A 7,972-nucleotide genomic window follows, 5' to 3' on the forward strand; every position below is an offset into this window, starting at 1 on the left:
ACCAATGCTAACAACTTCATTGCGGGAATATTGCGGGGAAGTTGTTCAGAATCATGCAACTTATACCCGATACAATGTCCGCAACTTGTCCGGAACTCATCCTGGATATGAACTGAGACGGGCCCCAAACCTTTGTAAACGGTCGTGTGTGCGCACGACAAAATACAATTTTTGGACAACCAATATCAAACGTTTAAAAATGTTATAAGGAAGCTTAATATATGCATGTACATGTATCGGACAGACAATGTTATATGGCAAGTCCTGCTGACGATTCAAAACGACGCCAAGAGTTTAAAACTCAATTTAATTATTTTCAATTCTGAAGCGCCGTAGCTATACGCAAGCTCTTGTTTGCTCCGTCTTGACAACAAAAAAATGACTGGAAATGTAAGTCCGAAACCCATGCTCTACATATTCTGAGAAAGTTGACTACAGCTATAGACGTAGTTAGTCTTACTGCATGAGCCAGGGTAAATCTTTGGTAAGATTGATACCTCGTTCCCCGTATTGTTTGTGACTATTTCGCGTACCATCCCAGATATACAGCCGATCTAGTATTTTAGTTTTCGTCTTGTAAGTAGTGTACATGTATATCTTATTCATATAGCTTACTGCCTCAAGCATTCTGAGATGCAGATTGTGTTGATGGATTGTATTCTCTTTTTTTGCCATTATGACGAACGGGAAAAAAAATAAACTGATTTAATATCATTATTTGATTTCACGGCGAACATGACAGGTATATGCATTTGATTATCTGTTGTACCTACGTAATGTTTTACTCATTTTAAACTCTGCTTAATGAAGAGACGTGATCGTAATGACTGTTGGCAGTTATACAGCGGTTACAACCTCGTTAAAAAAAAATCCCTCCCAAAAAAGAAAATATATATATATATATATATTTACTTTCATTGAATGTTATTATTCAGGTTTAATATCAAGCACATCTGGAACGTTAAAAGGTGGCAGATAATATGCTCGGATTCAAAACATTCACCTTTTTAATTAAGCCCTCCAATAATAATATATCGCTCTAGCATTGTGCCTGAAATGAAAATACCGCAGTCTCTTGGTTTTGTTGTTGATGTTCTCATATCGACCGGGTATGAAAATAACATAATGTTTTCATTGTTTGTTAGAAACAAGCTATAATGATCAGAAAGTCTCGATACAGGTAGGAATCACACGGGCGTTACCTGGGCGAATTTTCTTTAAAAAAAATTCCCAGCACCAGTAGGCCTAACAACAACTACAAGGAAAATTTAAAGAGGTTGGTTCACAGAAACACGAGGGTGAAAAACGATCATTTTCCTGTAGTCTGGTTCCCTGACTCCATATAAGAAGAAACAGAGCAGTTTACATACATTGGGGGAATTGTAAGGTCAGGGAACCAGTCTAGCTGGCTCGTACCCGTTTATAGGTTTGTAATCGATTGCAAACAAGTGCAATGGTCAATTGGGGCCAGTATTTGATAAAAAGCCAGTTGTTTCCAACGCTGATCGGCCGATCAGCGTTGGAAATTGATACAAAAATACCACTTTTCTTGAAAATGACAGTATACCAGGTGCCATAATTTTACAGGATGCTTTAGACTGTCATTTACCAACATCCTGTTAAGGTATTTCGCAAAAACTTGATAGTTTTATTTTTCGTTGTTTGCAAATGTTGTATATTCCCTTTAACCACAGCGATGCCTCCTCCTCGAACTAATTATACAAATGCCCTCAGGAAAAGACCATATTTAAGAGAAAGTGGATTATTGAGCTCCCTCTAGCGCTGTGACTGCGTAACAAGTTACAGCGAACATGAAGATAGCACCGGAAGGACTGCGTTTCCTATGCACACACGTCATTCAAGTCTGAAGAACCAACAATGAATAATGTATACAGCGGCGGGAAACTGACATAGGTAGGTAAACCAGCTCATCTGTGTCACGCGGAGGGTAATTAACTAGACTATGATTACCAGGGCATTCTTGCTCACTTCACTTGGCCGTTCGCTCGATTCTTCTTGTCTTACTTGTGGTTTAGTTCTATCCTCATATTAGCATATGCATTACGTTCCCAATAGATATTGGGATGCCGATGAACACGTGATCAGAATGTACTAATTAAGACGATAAGACAATCTGGGACTGGTATGATATTATGATGCTTTTTCCATGTGGATAATTGGGGCACTACACTGAACAATATTGATTTTTCTTTCAAATTAGCCTCCCATTGTTTTCATAAAGGTCTCATCTCCACAATATCAAACAGGAAACCGCTTGGGCAGGGCCTTGGGGATGTGTACGATACATTTTACGAGGTGAGTCAGAAAAAACGAAACCCAAATGTCGGGACTATCGATCGTTTCAGTGAAGTTCTGCATGTAGATCTAGGATATGAAAGCCAAATTAGTACAAAAATAATTCAAATCACTCATGTACTTTTCAAGTTACGGAATTTTAAACACAATCACCGTTTTAAAGTTCCGTCACGGATCACAAAAAAGGTAAGTGTTCTTTCAGCAAAACGAAAACAAATCGCATAGGGACAAATTTTTTTGTGATCCGTGGACAGAACTTTAAAACGGTGGTTGTGTTTAAAATTCCGTAACTTGCAAAGTACATGAGTGATTTGAATGATTTTTTAATCGCGAGAGGGGCACTGTTCAGTGCTTTTGATGGCCAGTTTAGTGACCATTTTATTCGCGTGAAGAGCACTATTATTTTTTAGGGGCCAGTTTTCCACCTTGGGAGGGGCACAGTTTCAGTGTTGCGAGCGGGGCACTATTGTGCTTTCGAGGGAGAGTTTTCCATCTCGAGAAGGTGCACAATCTTGTCAATGCGAGTGGGGTACTTGTGTTTTTGAGGGCAGTCTTGCATTACAAGAGAGGACACAATTTATTTGTAGCGCGATCGTTATGTTTCCATACGTGTGCGTTTGAGGGGTAGTTTTGTTTTCATCTCGAGGGGGCACATTAATAACCGCGAGAGGGGTACTTTTGTTGGCCTGGGAAAATGGGGGAGGGGGAGGGAAGTGCCCCCTGCCCCCCCCCTCCCCTCCAAGTCCGCCGCCCCTGGGGGGGGGGGGGTTGGAAAATCATGAATCTCCTCTGTTTGGATCTTATCTTGGAAACGTACAGGGCAAATTCAGTAATTCCTGTAAACTATATCATTACTTCTGTCCCGAGTTTCCTTACAATGTCACTTTTGTACCCCTGTAATAAAGGACCCCAACACACAGGTAAGGTTGCCGAGGATCTGCCGACCGACACGTCAGACATCGTAGCCTATTCTACACATCTTCTTCTACCCGACCGATTGGAGGGGGGGGGGGGGAGCGGGAAAAACACCGAACTTGACCTGTGCAGAATCAACGCAAATGCCTATTAATCTCCTACAAATCCGAGGTGTGCAGAATCAATATGCCTTGCGCGTCAAAACACAGTAAAAGACAACAGATCACCATGGGTGGATTCCTTGCAAACCAAAACGGAAACCCGTATTCATACTGGGCCTGTAAGAACGCGTGGCGGCTTTGTATTCCGAGACCACTAATACACAGTTTCCAATCCGCCGTAATCCCTTAAGCCGCGATCGCCTCAGATCTCGGTGGCCTATCGTTTACATCCAAATCTTGACATCCGATTTACTTTAAATCGAAGGAGCCCTTATTATTGAGTACACGCATGTTTCATATACAAGTGTTAATTTCAGTTTCCCGAACGAAAAAAAAAAACCCAACCAACCATTAAAACATCGACAAAGACAACAATATTCGTTACGACACAAAATATGCCTTGGTGTTGGTGTGAAAAAAAACCCGTGTTTATAGTGCCCAACAAGAGCATCTAAAAGAAAAGTTAGTAATTATACTGATCCAAGTGAATTGATAAATACCAATATTTTCATATACAAACAGTTCATAAAAACTGTTTTCTTTAATAACCTTACAATTGCATTAACGAAGATGGCTGTAATATACGCAAAAAAATACAAACGAAGTGTAGACAGCAAACGTACACTGCAAAGGCAAGAAAGTTAATTTTCCCTCAAATAGATTAGCTTGATCCTCTGCCTTTATTGCGCCCCATTAAGTGCAATGCTTTGCTTACTTTCGTCAGTTGCACACCACTTAATAAATGTTTCTCCAAATGCACTGTAAGTGCAAACTTCTATTTTCCCAGACTCGGGAGGGGGAAACGAACTTAACTCCAGACACATCTCAACCATAACGACGCGTAAAATCACCTCGGCACATGAACTCTTTTAACAAACCACTTTCGTGACGTCAGAGGCATAATTACAATGACGTCAGCAAGACGTCCGCTTCCTGGGAAATGTGAGTGAAATGAATGAGGCAATTTGGTGGCTTTTGTTACTTGGAGAATCCAGACAGCAGATATGAGGTTATCGTCCACTTGGCGCGCTTCAACTTCTCTGCTTATTTTCATCGACTACTTTTGGCCAACTGTGCACTTGGGTCCAGGTACGGGTAAAGTTTCAATATGTTTTATTTTTTAATTTTTTTTAATTTTAATTCTTTCCGGTAATGTTTGTATAGATTAGGGGATGATCAACGGAACGATAGGCACAGAACGACCAAATAAATGATGGCCACAAGTTTGCCCATCTATAAATATGTATATATATCCCCAGTGGAAAAACAGAGAGGCTTAAAAAAAATGTACGAATTCTGTCACAAAGTCGTAAATTCTGCGACGTGTTTTTGAAGTAGGGGCTCCTCCGTATCAAACTGCAGTCTTTTATTTGATAACGGATCGCCGTTATGTGAATTCCGCACCAGGCTCAACATCATGTCTGTTTGGAAAAGAACATGCCATTGGTTAGTTACAACTAAGCCTTTCTAAGATTGTTAAAAGCGTACTTATAAGTGGGAACATGTACCAAACTCCACTGTGTATGCATGAGCCCAGGAAAGGTTCACAAATGACAATCCAAAGGCCTTTTAGAAAAAAAAAATGCTTTATTTACAAGCACTTTGTAAGATTTCTTTTTTTTTTTTTAATAGATGCTTTCAAGACAACGTTGCTGGGGTGAAATAAACAGATCTAGATTTTCAACAAAATGCTTTAAATGAACATTTAACACATACAATTTCACAAATTAATCCTTTTTAACAAGGAAAATACAGGAAAGGAAAACGATAGAGATAATGTTTTTAAAAACGTAAGTTTCTATTTAGAGAAAATTATTCTACCTGTCTCACGCCCCTCGTTGCTGGAATGATAGCTAAATCAAAGGAAACGAACAGAAAGACACGCATATGAAAGCTATACAGACGAGGCATCTCATCATTATCAAATAACAAATTGCAGAAGAGATGGCGATTCCAACCAAGGCCTTATTCAGGTCAATACATGCCTTTCTTCTGCTTTTCACAAAAAAAGAAAAAGAAGAAACTGACCTTGAACCGTTTAAATTAATAAAGAAAAATGCGTCATCGAGAAAAAAAACCATACAAAACAAACAAACAAACAATTAAAAAAAAGCTCTGTCACAAATGAAATACAAAACAGTATATCCTGTGCTTATTATACTCTTACTTTCTAGCGAATACGAAATTTTTGAAACAAACAAAATCTCAAAGCATAAAAAGCATGAATGTAAAAGAACGAAAAATGAGGAAGACTTGAATCATTTAGAAATTAAAGCTAAGGTCAACCAGAGCCGCATCCCATGTTTGATAAACGGCCATTTTTGGCGCCATGAGCAGAGACGTCATGTCCATGGTTACCATCGTTACCCGGAAACCACGGAACCATTGACCAATGAGAATCATTGCAATTCTTCATGTGCCTGAACCTCTTTTCATTGTAGGTTAAGATACGCCCCTTGCACCCTATAAGGGCAATTCATACAATTTTAACCATCAATATTTATACATGATACAAAATACAATTTCAAACAAATTTCAAACTAAAACCCTGACGCTCTTACATTTCAGAAATTTCACCCGCACAAAAAATAACCAACAAAGTTATAAATGAGTTGCATGCAGCAAAATTTACAAATCATAAATTATAGAAAAGGAAAAACAACAATGAAGGAATACTTTAGTTCACAGTTCTTTTGTATTGCTTGTAAATTGAGACATTGTGATCGAGTTGTAATGACTTGATTAAAAGTTTGAAGTTACAACATAACAAGCCACATCTTCTGTGTCTCTATAGACTTCATCAAAAACCACACCACGTGCCCATTACATACAGTGAGGATGTACCGGTCAAACTTTCTCTGTCACATTGAGACAATAGGGCCAATTGTCAAACCACTGCTTCGTCATTGGCTCAAAAAGATCCTTTTTGTAGGCAGATTTCGTAACCCAGATTGTGAGACCCCAAACTGTGGCTAAGAACACCGGGACTTGGTGTTCTTGTGACACAAAAATTGTCACATTTTGGTCCGAATGTCAGGGCTTTGGCCGGGTCCGATCTTCTTGGCTGCGGAAGTGGCTTGAACCGCTCCCATATCCGTTTGTGTAATTGCAAGTCGTAGGCTAGTACTTAGGACACGGTCTTACGATTACAAAGCCACAGCCTCAAGCCAAAAGTACAGTCAACATGGCTGAGTAAAAGTGTCACGTGATTAGAAACATGTCACATGGTTTTAGCTGATTTTTATAAATCTTTGAAATATAAATTAGCACACCCAACCTAAATACATTTGTTTGGTCAAATAATAACCATATTCTTTTTCAATTCTTTGCATAACCAACTTACTAAATGAGACTTGTAGGTTTGCATGGTGGACATGAACAAAGGGTGACTGCTCTGTTCCGCCACCCCCATGTTCCGCCACCCCCATGTTCCGCCACCCCCATGTTCCGCCACCCCCATGTTCCGCCACCCCCATGTTCCGCCACCCCCATGTTCCGCCACCCCCATGTTCCGCCACCCCCATGTTCCGCCACCCCCATGTTCCGCCACCCCCATGTTCCGCCACCCCCATGTTCCGCCACCCCCATGTTCCGCCACCCCCATGTTCCGCCACCCCCATGTTCCGACACCCCCATGTTCCGACACCCCCATGTTCCGACACCCCCATGTTCCGACACCCCCATGTTCCGACACCCCCATGTTCCGACACCCCCATGTTCCGACACCCCCATGTTCCGACACCCCCATGTTCCGACACCCCCATGTTCCGACACCCCCATGTTCCGACACCCCCATGTTCCGACACCCCCATGTTCCGACACCCCCATGTTCCGACACCCCCATGTTCCGACACCCCTATGTTCCGACAACCCCTATGTTCCGACAACCCGCACATAAGATTGTTACTCCTGGTTAGGGTTAGGGTTAGGGTTAGGGTTAGGAATATGTGCAGTCGGAACATAGGGGTGTCGGAACATAGGGGTGTCGGAACATAGCGGTGTAACCTGAACAAAGTATGGAAGGTTTGCGGTAACACAGTGTGGAATATTATCTCTTTTGAGTTGTGTGGTTCTTGGAAGAACCAGTTCTTTTAACAACTGGTTCTTCTCAGAACCACACAACTCTGGTTCTTCTCAGAACCACACAACTCAAAAGAGATAACAACTTACTAGTTTCAAATTTGTTTATATTATTTTGAATTGGCAAAGAATCAGGCAAGAGATGTGGCTTTTGGATTCGAATGAAATTTTTCAAAATTATTCAGGAAACTTTTGCAACAGATATTAGGAAAACCCCAGCACATTTTGACCAATATGCTTGCACCAGCTAGTAATAACAAGATGTGGAAGCAAGAAAAAATAAGTACATTATTTAAATGGAATCATCTATAGGGGATCAAGAATTCTGAAAATGTGTAAACAATCTTTGAACATTATCCAGAATAAATGAGGTTTTTAGTGAGTGGGTTAAAGCTTTCAAAAACAATATACATAATGCCTTTCATAATGTAAATATATGCAGCCCACTTATACAAATCACAAAATGGGAAACTGAGGAATTCTAAGGATCAAAATCTTCT

General features: G+C 40.5%; 1 long non-coding RNA gene across 1 annotated transcript; it reads right to left on the reverse strand.

Moving 5' to 3' along the window:
• Positions 1–3,897: 3,897 nt before the first annotated feature.
• LOC119732037 lies at positions 3,898–6,585 on the reverse strand. Its single transcript, XR_005271508.1, has 2 exons — positions 5,214–6,585; positions 3,898–4,813 (listed from the first exon to the last, which is right to left on the reverse strand). It is a non-coding gene; the product is annotated as an uncharacterized LOC119732037 (long non-coding RNA).
• Positions 6,586–7,972: the final 1,387 nt, after the last annotated feature.

The sequence above is a fragment of the Patiria miniata genome, unplaced genomic scaffold (assembly GCF_015706575.1).
Source record: "Patiria miniata isolate m_02_andy unplaced genomic scaffold, ASM1570657v1 HiC_scaffold_24, whole genome shotgun sequence".
NCBI classification, from domain to species: Eukaryota; Metazoa; Echinodermata; class Asteroidea; order Valvatida; family Asterinidae; genus Patiria; species Patiria miniata.